The sequence below is a fragment of the Suricata suricatta genome, chromosome X, assembly GCF_006229205.1.
Source record: "Suricata suricatta isolate VVHF042 chromosome X, meerkat_22Aug2017_6uvM2_HiC, whole genome shotgun sequence".
Lineage (NCBI taxonomy): Eukaryota > Metazoa > Chordata > Mammalia > Carnivora > Herpestidae > Suricata > Suricata suricatta.
Genome location: NC_043717.1, coordinates 74,368,795 through 74,382,404, shown reverse-complemented (window position 1 = coordinate 74,382,404; position 13,610 = coordinate 74,368,795).

The following is a 13,610-nucleotide window of genomic DNA, read 5'->3' as shown; positions in this document are numbered from 1 at the left end:
TTACAGTATTTTCTGATTTCCATGGCATACATACACCCACTATCAATAATGTGAAGTTACCAATGTAACATAGTAGAATGCAAAATTGGGAAGATATATGCACACTCACACATCTGGTGAGAATTGGCCCCAAAATATCTCTTGTTCCTCAGAGTCTCCCTCTGCACATATGTAGCTTAGTGGACTTCCAACAATTTGAGGGGAATTCCTATGCACATTTTGGAACTCATCTCTGTGAATCCCTTCTTTCTGTGATTTTTGCCCCTCAACTTTAAACCACTTTGGTAGCCCTTAAGTCTACATCTGTCTCTTTATCCCAGAACTGCTGACACTTTCTTGTTGGTTGTTTATAGTATGTCCAAACACTTTTTAAAGTATATATTTTGTGTAATTCTTATAATTGTTTACAGGGGGAGAACTAGTCTGCTAAATGCTACTCCTTTACACCTATGATTGGAAGTCTTTTCTCCCATCCAACCTTTGGCTTTCAATGAAGAGGTTAGTCTATTATGTTTATTGTGGTTACTGACATATTTGGATTTACTTCTACATTATAACATCTAATTTTGATCTTCCTCATTATCCTACTTCTCTTGTTTCTCTTCTTCTACCTCACTTTTTGCTTCCATTTGTGTTGACATTTAAAAATATGTGTCTGTTTATCTCTACTAATTTTTCTTTTTCCCTTTAGAAGCTAAATGCCATGTTTCTATTCTTTTAGTGCGTATCCTAGAAAAATTAGCATGCTTATTTAATAAAATTTTTTTCTTATTTTTTAAAATAGTTTATTGTCAAATTGGTTTCCATATAACACCCAGTGCTCTTCCTCACAAGTGCCCTTCTCCATTACCACCACCTCCCTTCCCCCTCCCCCTCCCCCTTCAACCCTCGGTTCATTTTCAGTATTCAACAGTCTTCAGGTTTTGTGTACCTCTCTCTCCCCAACTCTCTTTCCGCCTTCCCCTCCCCACGGTCCTCCATTAGGTTTCTCCTGTTTTCCTGTTAGACCTATGAGTGCAAACATATGGTATCTGTCATTCTCCGCCTGACTTATTTCACTTAGCATGACACTCTAGAGGTCCATCCACTTTCCTACAAATGGCCATATTTCATTCTTTCTCATTGCCATGCAGTACTCCATTGTATATATATACCTCATCTTCTTGATCCATTCAGCAGGTGATGGCCATTTAGGCTCTTTCCATGATTTGGCTATTGTAGAAAGTGCCGCTATGAACATTGGGGTACATGTGCCCCTATGTGTCAGCACTTCTGTATCCCTTGGGTAAATCTCTAGCAGTGCTCTTCCTGGGTCATAGGGGAGTTCTATCGATAGTTTTTTGAGGAACCTCCATACTGTTTTCCAGAGTGGCTGCACCAGTTTGCATTCCCACTAAAGTATATCAATGTATTTGCCATCCTCCCAAATAGTACGAGAACCATAGAACACTGTAACTCTGATCACTCTGTTCTGATTTGTATATATTTATTATCTATTGTTTTTTGATGCCACAAATCAGACATTATTATTGTTTTATGAAGTCCATGTTTATTTTGGTTTACTTGCATGTTTACCCTTTTTAAAATGGTTTTTTTTAATTTTTGAAGGAGAGAGAGACAGAGCATGAGCAGGGGAGGGGCAGAGAGCGAGGTAGACACAGAATCCAAAGCAGGCTCCAGGCTCTGAGCTGTCAGCACAGTGCCAGATGCAGGGCTCGACCTCACAAAATATGAGATCATGACCTGAGCCGAAGTTGGACACTTAACCAACTGAGCCACGCAGGTGCCCTTATACCACTTTCTAAATGTGTTAGATCAAAGAGGAGTAAATGTAAGATTGGTTGAGGGAAATATATTGACAGAAGTGTCCTCTCCCAGGATTCAAGATTGAATGTAGTGGGACTCAAGCACTGGGGCTGGCACTAGTAGTGTACTAATCAAACCTTGATCTCAATGTCTCAGTGATGGCCTAATTATTTAGGTAGAACCATTTGAACTACCTTGATGCATGATAGAGGAAGAAGGCCATGTTGACATGCAGTTGGATTCCCTGATCGCATTGGGAATAGTGGATTTCCAGTGTGATAGATCCCTAATGGTAGCAACCACCAGAAATAGGTCATTACAGTATACCACAGGCATAGAATGGAAACTGGAGTGTTTTAGAGTGGAGAAAAATGTGGTGGTGGCTAAATGATAATAGGATCCTTCAAAATGAAATATATTGACAGCCTACTAAAATGCTTCTTGTTCTGTATAGGTATATAAATTTAGGTCTGTTGGAGAAAACTGTAACGTGAGTCACCAAAGTGGGGAATCACAACCCTTTACTCAGTTTTTACACTTGTTGATAGACCTTGAGTTTCTCACACGAGGAGGCTGTTGGACCCATTTGAAAAGGCGCCTTGCAATATGGCCACAGTTGTTATATACTGTTAGTCTTTACCTAAGTCTTCTCCGGAGAGGCCTGTAGTTATGAATAAAGGTCACTGTGCAGTGGGAGATAGAAAATGCCCAACTTTTTGATTGTCTATTAAATACTGGCTTGCTACCTGGGAAAACAGATCCACTCTATGTTTTTTTTTTCTCCAATAGTCACAGAATGTATCGTATGACTAAATATACCTAGTAACTGACAGAATCCACACATTAGTTCACTGACCCAAGGGATGAGGGCTCTTATGATAGGAAGTAGCTAAGTGAAAGCTCTTGGACGTTTCCTCCATCCCACATCCAGGCTAAACCAAAAGCAATACTGCATCCCTGAAGGAATTGCAGAGATAAGGCTATAGAGATGCAGCTGTGGTGATGTCTATCACATCACCATTTAACTTACCTGAATGACTAGTACAAAAGTCATATAGGTTCAGGAGAATGACAGCACATTATTACAAACTGAATCTAGTGATGAAATTAACCACAGGTATGGTTCTGCATGTAGTGTGTTTGCTAAGGCAAATGAACACAACTCCACGCCATTTTTACGTAGCCATTGACCCAGGAAATGCTTCTTCCTCCCCTTCCTTTCAGTGATGAAAATAAGAAATAAGGGTGATTATAAATTTTTATTGCCTTATCCCCAGAGTGAATCTAATTTTTCTGTTCTTGGTCATAATATACGTTTGGGGAGGACCTTGGTCATCTTGATATCTCACAGAAGATCACTCTATTCCATTAAATTGCCAATATTATACCAATTAGATTTGATGATCACTAAGTAGAAAGAAACATAGATACCTTGGTAAGACATATCCATATATAGGGTAGGAGATGGCTCACGATCCTGCCCAATAGGTGATGTTTCTAGGCATCCAGTCTGGTGAGTCTTGAGGAATCCTTCTAAAAGAAGAGAAAAGTTGCTATATTTAACAATGCCCACCTTAAAGAAAAAGGCTCAATGCTTGGTGGGCCCATTTGAATTTTGAAGGCAGTATATGACAACTATATTTGAGTATGATAGTCTCATCTATTTTGAGGTAGGGCCCAGAACAAAAAAGGGTCCAGAATGTGGAAAGTGTCTGACTTTGGCTCAGGTTATGATTTTGCAGTTTGTAGGTTTGAGCCACTCATGAAACTCTCTGCTGTTAGTGCAGAGTCTGCTTCGGATCCTTTGTCTCCCTCTCTGTCTGTCCCTTCCGCACATATGCTCGCTCTCTCTCTCTCTCTCTCTCTCTCTCTCTCTCTCTCTCTCTCTCTCAAAAATAAATAAATATTTAAAAAAAGAAGATCACATTGCATAAAAAGCAGAGAGTAGAATGGTAGTTGCCAGGGGCTGGTGCTAGGGGGGTGGAGAGGTGGAAGTGGGTGGTGTTGGTCATAAAGCACAAAGTTTTGATAATGCAAGATAAAGAAGTTCTTTTTTATTTACAACATTTTTAATGTTTATTTATTTTTGACAGGGAGAGAGACAAAGTGTGAGTGGGAGAGGGGCAGAGAGAGAGGAAGACACAGAGTCCAAATGAGGCTCCAGGTTCTGAGCTGTGAGCACTGAGCCTGATGCAGGGCTCAAGCCATGAACTGCAAGATGAATAAGTTCTTAAGATCTAATATGCATCCGTGACTATAGTTAACAGTACTGTATTATCTACTTGAAAGTTTCTAACAACGTAGGTCTTAAGTGGTCTCACCACACACACGCACACACACACACACACACACACACACAGAATTGTAACTACAAGTAAGTCATAGATATATGAATTAGCTTGATTGTGGTGATAATTTCACAATCGATACATATAAAAATCACATTGTACACCTTAAATATATATAATGTCTATATATATCAGTTAATAAAACTTTTTTTGAAAAAAAATAAAGATAATTACATCACAGACAGTAAGGGTTTGGAGTAAGGTCATGATCTCCCAGACTGACAACAATTCCCCATTTGAAAGGGAGCTCCTGGTTGGTTACTAAGCCCTGGAGGGACTAAAGTTCTGATGATGCAGCACATGAGATCATGTGACTTGAATTTTCCCATCATGAACTGGGTATTTTAACTGATTCACTGGATCACAACATGAATATAGACATCAGTATTTCACCATAAAATTGAAGTAATATATACAGGACTGGACATAATCAAGTCTGAAAGGCATCTGCCTGATGAGGTGATTCAACAATTCTATGGTACTTGCTTTGCCATCTCCCTTCAAGCCCCTCCTATGGCCTCATGGGAAGCTCCCTATGAGCAGGTAAAGGTCAAAGGGGAAGTAAGAGCCTGATTTATGCATGGATCGGCACAGTAGGACATCACCACCTAGAAGTGGATATAACTGTGCTATAAACTCATTCTGGGTGGCCTTGAAAGACAGTGGAGCACCAAGTTGTCCCCTTGATGTGGAAAATGAAATGGTTCTATGTGGGAAAGATGTGGGAAGAACATAACTGGACAACTGAGGACACAAGATCTAGGGACAAGAAATGTCGATAGACCTCTCAGAATGGGCACAGTGTGTGAACATAGTTATGTCCTATATAAATGACTGCCAGAGGGCATTTGTCCAGAGGAGGTTCTCAGTGATCAGGTGAGAAAGAAGACCGAGCCTGTGGGTATCAACTAGATTCTCTCCTCAGACACCCCAGTGCTTGCTCGATTGACTCATGAATAGAAGGGACATGAAAGCAGGGTTAGAGGTTTGGCCTGAGCCTGGCATCATAAAGCTCATCAAGGCTGATTCTGGCTATTGCTAGTGCTGGATGTCCAACCTGACAATATAATGCTGAGCCTCTGACGTGGCACCATTCCCAGGGAGGACCAGCCCGTTTCCTGGTGGCTGATTGATTATACTAGATTTCTCCCACTATCCCTGTCCTCACAGAGATAGACACATACCCTGATATAGAGTTATCTTTCCTGTTCACAAGGTTTCTTCACAACCACATTATTAAAAAGATTTAGAGAATGATCTATCTGTGCCAGAACCAACACGCTGTGATGGTTCATTTTAATTGTCAACTTGCCTGTGCCCAGACGTTTCGTCAAACATTATGTGGTGCCTGGCTGGCTCAGTTGGTTAGGTGTCCGACTTCGGCTCAGGTCATGATCTTACAGTTCTGTGAGTTCCAGCCCCACATCAGGCTCTGTGCTGACAGCTCAGAGCCTGGAACCTATTTCAGATTTTGTATCTCCCTCTCTGTCTCTGCCCCTCCCCCACTTGTGTTCTGTCTCTCGCAAAAATGAATAAATATTTAAAAAACATTATTCTGGATATTTCTGTTGAAAGTGTTTTTTGAATGAGATTAACATGTAAATTGGTGGACTTTGAATAAAGCAGATTGCCCACTGTAACATGGATGGGCCTCATCTAAACAGTGGAAGGCCTGAGTAGAAAATGACTGACCTGCCCCAAGGAAGAAAGAATTTTCCCAGCAGACTGCCTTTGGACGTGGATCCTCCCATTACACTCCTCTATTTTGTTTCACTCTGCTTTTATCCATGGGAACCTGGTTTTTATAGATTACATCAATACTCTCCCTTGTCCGTTAGTTTCTAGCCAGGTTTGCCCTTTGGGAGCCAATGGCAGGATATCATTAAGAGGTAAGAGAGTGACATTAGGCTATTTATTAAGCCCAGCTCTGTCCTTGTAGGGTCACCTAGAGCTGATTGTGTCTATCTACCAAAGGTCATAATTCTTTTCAGAGTGGTCCTTCTACATGAATCCTTTGACTTCTACAAATCATTTCATTTCCTCTTTTCTTCCAGCTTAGAGGAGTCTTAACAGCTCAGTGCATAGCATTATCCCTTGTGATTTTGCTATACCATGTCCATACCCTTTTAGACCATTCCTTTATTAAACCTTACTTGAATTTTCCTATTTCAAGTATGTCATCTCTCTCTTATTGGGACCCCAGTATGTTCCTTCTAATTTCTTCTCCGTTTTATCCCTTTTCTCCTCCAATTCCCTTCACTATAGGTATTTATTAGGATTTCAATTATGACTTCTAAGCAGATGACTCTAGAATCTATAGTTTGCTGGCATATAGGCCTAAATCTCAAAATCATATTTGGCCCATAACTTCCCCACTCTCACCTCCATTGCCATTGAATCAGTTGCTTTTATGTCAATTCCACCTTGTAAATGTTTCTTTCATCCACCCTGTCCTTTCTAGTTCTGTGGCTACGATGCCATACAGTATGGCGATGAAGAGCATAGGCATTAGCTTCAGTCAGATCTGGGTTTGAATTCCATTATCTGTTGCCCACTTGAATAAATTCATTCTTCCATTCAATGAATATTTATTGAGCATCAACTTTGTGCCAGGTACTGTTCTAGGCCCCCAAGGATTCAGCAATGAACAAGACTAAGTCCCTGCCTTCATGAGGCTTACATTCCAATTGGGAGAGAGGTTCTAAATACATAAACAAAACAATATATAATTTCAGATCATGCCCAGAAGAAAACAAAATGGGGTAATGGAAAATATGTGTTATGGGAGGAGGAAATCTTAGAATCATAAGGAAGTATGGCTAGAGTGGAGAAGAAGGTCCTGCACAAAACTCTGGAACGTGCCAAAATTTAGTAGTTGGGAAAAACAGTAGCAAATATATTTATGACTTTTACTAAGTGCCAGGTATTGTGCTAAGTGTATCACATACAGTAATTCCCTCAATCCTTGCCAGAACCCTAACAGATATTATTTTGATCTTTATAATCATTTTACTGGTGAGGAAATTGAGGCACCAGGAGGTTAAGTAACTTGCCGAATGTCATCTAGATAGCAAATGATACAACTGGGATTTGCACTTAAGAAGTCTTGTTTTGGAGATCATGTTCTTAGCTTCTGTGAAGAATACTGTCCTCCAAGAAGAGAGAGAAGAGGAATGATCATTAAGAGACTGAGAAGTAATATAACATCCATGAACTTCAGTTTTCTCATCTGTGAAATGAAAATAAAAAGTGTGCTTCAGAGAGCTGTTGTGAAGATACAATTTTATAACCCTTGCAAAGTACAGATCACAGTGCCTATCAAGTAGTAGCCACTTGATAGATGGCAGTTGCTATTATTACTTCTTAGGCTAGTGTAACAGTTTCCTAACAGCCCTACCTGACTCCTCCCTCTCCAGCTGCACCTCCAACCCAGACTGAACAACTGGTTCACATAGTCCAACTTACCCAGACTGAACAACTGGTTCACATAGTCCAACTTACCACTATGTAGTGGTGTCATTGTGATCTTACATACTTGTCATCTGCTCAAAGTCCTTTGGTGGTTCCCAATTGCCTATGACAGAGATAGGCCAATGTTTCATGTAAAAGACCAGATAGCAAATATTTTTAGGCTTCGTGGACCATGTGTTCTCTGTTGACACTATTCATTCCTGCCATTGTACAGCAAAAGCATTCAGATGTGTTCCAGTAAAACTTACCAAGTCAACCATAGTAAAGGTTGGATTTGGCTCACCGGCCATAGTTTTTCAACTCCTGGTCTACAGAATTAAGTTTGGCATTCAGAACTCTGCTTCCTACAATCTTACCTCCCTCTGCTTCCATTTGTTGGCTCACAAACTGGCCCCTGTACATGGAGGCAGAGGAGAGATTAAAGAAAGACGCAGGCCACTTCAGATTGGTAAATTGCAAGTTTAATAAGCAATGGAACTTACAAAGTTTGTGTTGAATGGCCGCAAGACAGTAGATTTCCATACCTGCCTGCCAGAATTTTAACTTTTTGGTTTTTAAAAAAAATTTTAGTGTTTGTTTATTTTTGAGACAGAATGAGACAGAGCCTGAGCAGATGAGGGGCAGAGAGAGGGGGAGATTCAGAATCTGAAGCAGGTTCCAGGCTCTGAGCTGTCAGCATAGAGCCTGATGTGGAACTCAAGCTCACAAACTGCAAGATCATGACCTAAGCAAAGATGGATGCCTAACCGACTGAGCCATCTAGGCACCTCCTAGAATTTTAAGTTTTTACAAAGGCCATCTAGATGGTTTCAACACATTACTATTACTGTATCATGGCTATGTCCTTGGGGCAGCTTCTAACATGTGGAAAGCAAGTGGAATGCACATTCCAAGGACAGGGGAGGGGACGAGTAGCCTGGATCCAGCTTGGAAGCCAACTGGTGGTCATGTCCTCTTGATGACCTCCTCTAACATCAATCACCCATTCAAATGCTCCAGCCCAACCAGGTGATGGTCTTCATTTACACTCATTCTTCTATCTGAATTGCCCTCCTCTTCAAGCTCTATTCCAAACCTAGGTATGCATATTGATTAGCATCCTTTGTTTGTAAGCAACAAAACTGATTTTGGCTGTAATATAGACAGCAGGTGCTCATCTATATCAGTGTTCTTTCTTTCTGGATGCCCATCTAGATTACATTTTCCAAGCCACCTTGCAGTGAAGTGTGGCCATGTAAATGAGTTCTGGCCAATGGATTATAAGCAAAAGTGGTATGTGCCACAAAAACATTCCACATTTGATCCTGCCAGATGAATGCAGAGGTTGCCTATTGTAGTCAGTTCAAGATGCTATAACAAACTACCATAAACTGAGAGACTTAAACAACAGAAATTTATTTATTTATTTCTCATGGTTCTGGAGCTTGGCAGTCCCAAATCAAAGTGTCAGCCGATTTACTTCTTGGTGAAGATTCTCTTACTTGTCTGCAGATGTACACTTTCTTTCTGTATTCTTGCATGGTGAAGAGAGAAATCATCTCTCTCTTGTCTCTTATTATAAGGGCACTGATCCCATTCATGAATGCTCCCCACTGATGACCTAATTACCTCCCAGAGGCCCTGCTTCCAAATACCATTTCACTGGGGATTAGGACTTCCAACACATAAATTTTGAGGACACGGAAATAATAAATTTATAGCAACTCCTAAGATCTAGAGGAGAGAAGAGCAAAAGAATGAAAGGAGACTGTGTCCCTGAGTAACTATGGAACAAAATCATCCTGCTGACTCACTTTGGATTGGACATGAATGAGAAATAAACGTTTTTTAAGCCACTAATATTTAGGAGTTTGTTTATTTCTTAACCAAATTATTACACTGGCCAACCAAGGGAATTCATGTGGAAGGCAAGGGGTTAGCTCACAGAGGGAAAAACTAAACAAGTGAGTCTGAGAAACACGTTATCTTCTGGGATCTAGATAGAGAAAACTAATGGATCATTTTTTCAGGGCACCACTGGCACTATCAATCTGCTCTAATTGTTTTCCATTTTTGCATTGCTTACCTCAACATTCAAATTCCTACGAAAACCTAATTGACTTGGCTTAGAACTTGTACCCACCTTTTGACAGAGGAATGTAGGGAATATTAATTGGCTGTCACCAAATGCTGCATATAGTGAGGGTAGGGAGTCTCCCAAAGGGGATAACATGGGTGGCACTTGATATATCCAGCAAAGGAGTAGTAAAGCTTGGATTTTGTGTGGTCCATCTATTGAATTTTTAATTTCAGTTATTGTATTTTCAATTCTATAATTCCATCTGATTTTTTTAAATAGATTCTAGCTTTCTGATGTAACTGATTGTGTTGTTCTTTATTTTCTTGAATATTTGTAGTCTATGTGATATAACTGCCATAACTGGGTCAGTATGAATCTGATTCTATTGGTTGTTTTCTTTCTTCTTGGACTTGTTTCTTGATCCATCAGTTATTTTTTTATTGACCACCAAACTTTGTGTCTGAAAAGGTATATAGGCTCTACATGACTTTATATCCCTTCAGAGAAGTTTTACCTTATTTTCTGCAAGGCAGCAGAAGGGCATATTACGTTAATCCAGTCAGCCACTGCAGTGACTTCAGGCTGATTTATAGCATTTGCTCGACTCAGCATATCCCCAGTTCACCTGATTGCTAGGATATAGCTCTCTAGGAGGTCCCAAATGAGAGCCAGGAGGTGAGTGTTTCCTAAGGATCTTCCTCCTTGGGAAGTTCTGAACTCCAAATTTTGTCTTTTCAGCTCTGTGAAACTTCTGAACGCTCCACTCTTTTAGTCAGTCCCCTCGACTTCTAATTTGTTACCCTGTGCAATGTAATCAGCAATTTCCTGGAGGGAAAAACCCGTGCTGAGTGTCAGGTTCACTTTTCTGCGCTTCTCCACTTTCTAGATTTTGGCCATTCAAATTCTAACTGGCCTTGCAGAACTTAAACTCCACTTTTTTGTCCCCTGGATTTTGTGATATTACCTAAAACTCTGGTGGCTTCTCTGCCTCTTTGGAATTCATTTTTTTCCTTAGTGTCTGGTCCAACAATTGGCAGGTATTCTAAGGGAAAAAAGCAACATGCAAGAAGTTGGGCTTAATTTGATGAGTTTCCCTTTTTCCTGGGATCTCACCTCTGAAGTCCTAGCTCTATGTTGCTTTCAAAAAAGGAAATTCTTTTTCATATTTTACCTGATTTTTCTAGTTGTTCTCAGAACAACATTGGTTGGCTATAAGTTATTCCATCTTTTTAAAAATTTTATGTTTATTTTATTTTTGAGAGAAAGAGAGAGAGAGAGAGAGAGAGAGAGAGAGAGAGAGCAGCAGAGGGGCAGAGAGAGAGGGAGACACAGAATCTGAAGCAGGTTCCAGGCTCTGAGCTGTCAGCACAGAACCCAATGTGGGACTTGAACCCATGAACCAGAAGATTGTGACTGGAGCCAAAGTTGGCACTCAACCATCTGAGCCACCCAGGAAACTCCCCATATTAAAATTTTCCCCATTTTTTAAAAAAAGGATTTCATTTTTTAAAATATTTTCCACACCCAACATGGGACTTGAAGTTACAACGCCAAGACCCAGAGTCACATGCTGTACCAACTGAGCCAGCCAGTTGCCCCCAAGTTACTCCATCTTAAAGCAGAAGTCCTTTGTGCACTACAATATATTTTTTAATTGAAGATGATTCTATATATTATGAGTGCTCGCCATGATAAGTGACTGTCACCGACTGTTACCGGCTGTCACCATACAAAATTATTATAATATTATTGACTATATTTCTTATGTTGTATTTCATTCCTGTTATTTATTTTATAACTGGAAGCTAATCCCCTTCATCTATTTCGCTCATCCTCCCACCCTCCTCCACTCTAGCAGCCACCAGTTTGTTTCCTGTATTCATGAGTCTACTTCTGTTTGTGTTTGTTCATTTGTTTTCTAGATTCCACTTATCAGTGATATCATATGGTATTTTTTTCTCTGTCAGACTTATTTCACTTAGCATAATATCTTCTAGATCTACCCATGTCGTTGTGAATGGCAACATTTCATTCCTTTTATGGTTCATATTCCTTTGTATACATACAATATTGTAATAAGTGTTGGGCCTCCAAGAATTTTCTCGTATATTTATCTCATGTAGGAGGTCCTTAACTGGATAAGAAACCAGATATTTGCAATACTTTAGATATATAACTTTTAGTTACGATGATGACAATGTGACACTGTGTGTATCAGAGTTCAGTGCAGGAAACAGAAGCCACTCTAAGAAGTCTAAGAATGGAGGCCCCTTACCTCCTTTTTTACAAAATGGAATTATACAACCTGTTTCCTTAAATATACCATGCATTATGGCATATTTTCAGGGAAATACATATGCAACTTTATTCTTCAGTTTGATGTATGATATTCCATAGTGTGGATGTCTTGTAATGGATTTAACCATGCTGCTAGTGACCGGCACTCATGTTGTCTCCAGGGTTTTTTGCCACTAAAATTAACACTGTAGTAAATGTCTTAATGTCTTTGTGTCAGAGTCCTGGCACTTTTATTTCTGTGCAGAAGTTTTAAGTGATCTACATATCTCCTTTGACCCAGAAATCTCACGTAAATATCTCTAGATAGATAGATCTTTAGCAGGCTCGACACTCAGCATGGATCCTGACTTGGGGCTCGATCCCATAATCCTGGGATCATGACTTGAGCTGAAATCGAGTTGGATGCTAAACTGACTGAGCCACCCAGGTGCCTCAATATTTTTAAACTGTAACAGACAGAATTAGATTATGTTTCAAAAAGTTTATAACGATTTATGGGAAGGGATTTAAAATGGGGAATGTAATTCTTACAAGATTGCTGTAAGTTCTAAAAGAGCAGGGTATAGGCTGGGTTTAAAAGAACAGGTCCAGCAAAATACACAACTGAAAACCCAAGGGAGCTACTACCCTTGATGTCACCCTTAGAGCTCTGCCAAGAGTCAAGAACCTGCCGTTGTCCCCTCTCTATCTGCTGCAGCTGTGTCTCAATACTCAGGAAGATAGATGAAGAGCATCTGTCACTGTGATCCAGCAATTATAAGCCAGATCAAGCAACTGCTATTGCTGCCTTTGCTAGGGGTAGCCCCTCATATTTTCCTTTTTTTCTTTGGCACCCAAGAAGCTGGAAGGGAAACACTGCAGTAAAACCTCATATACACAAACAGGATTGCTCTTTCTAGCTGGTGAGCTCACTTCCACCTGCCAGACATCACTTAAATGCATCTACTTGGTGATCTCTAGTTTCCATGCAACACCTGAGCTGTATGGGATTGAGAAGTGGGATGGAAGTGGAGTAAACCAATCCACAGTGTGAGCACAGTCTGTGATTATTGTATAGTATAACTGACCACCCACTTCCTCATAAGGCTCGATGAGACACTAAGTTTGGGTATTCATTGCCTACCACTGGACCTTAGAAGTGAGGGAAAAGACAAAGAGGCAATTCACAAGACAGGAAATGCATACAACTTAACAAAATTATGGGAGAAGAATTTTTAAACAATGCTCTAGTAATTCAAAGTCAGTAGTAAAATCAGATATCTTCTTTTTGGCTTATAAAATTAATTAATATAAGTTAGAGAAAACCTGAAACCAGTGACAGAGCAATAAAATGTACACTTTGATTTACTGTTTGAGAGAGCATGAAGCACTCCAAATATATTGGAAAATAAATAGACCATATATGTCAAGAGTCATTACTGATAGTCATACACTGTGACCCAGTAATTCCAATTTGGAATTGGATTTAGGAAACTATCCTAAAGTAATATTTCTAATATACAGAAAAGAGGATTGCATTCAGAGATATTTTTTGTAGCATCATTTATAACAAGGAAAATTGCAAACAACCTAAATATATTATAGTAGGGAAATGGCTAAGTAAATTTTGGAACATACACATAATTAAA